Raw genomic sequence first — 363 nt, 5'->3', positions numbered from 1 at the left:
CAACTTCTGATGGAAATGGAAATCCAAAGATAATGACAATAATATCGATGACTACGCAACGGCGAAATGACTTGCTGACTGAAGAGTGGGTGATAACCTCAGATAGTGACTATGAGAGGATAAGATATACTCTTTGAGACTGAATTTAAGATGATAACATTAGACAGTTAATATTTGTTATCAGCTCGCGACCCGAATGGCAGTCTGGAGCATGAAACGAAACGATGAATATAATCTTTTAGTACGACCTGGAGGAAAACTAACAGATAAAATGGATTTAAAGCTTGCCTGAGGAAGAAATCAGTGGTGCCTCATACAAGCACATAGATACAGCCACACATAACCACAAACATATATACACTC

This window comes from Penaeus monodon, chromosome 22 (genome assembly GCF_015228065.2).
Source record: "Penaeus monodon isolate SGIC_2016 chromosome 22, NSTDA_Pmon_1, whole genome shotgun sequence".
Taxonomy (NCBI): Eukaryota; Metazoa; Arthropoda; class Malacostraca; order Decapoda; family Penaeidae; genus Penaeus; species Penaeus monodon.
Note: the sequence above shows the minus strand (reverse complement) of the source record.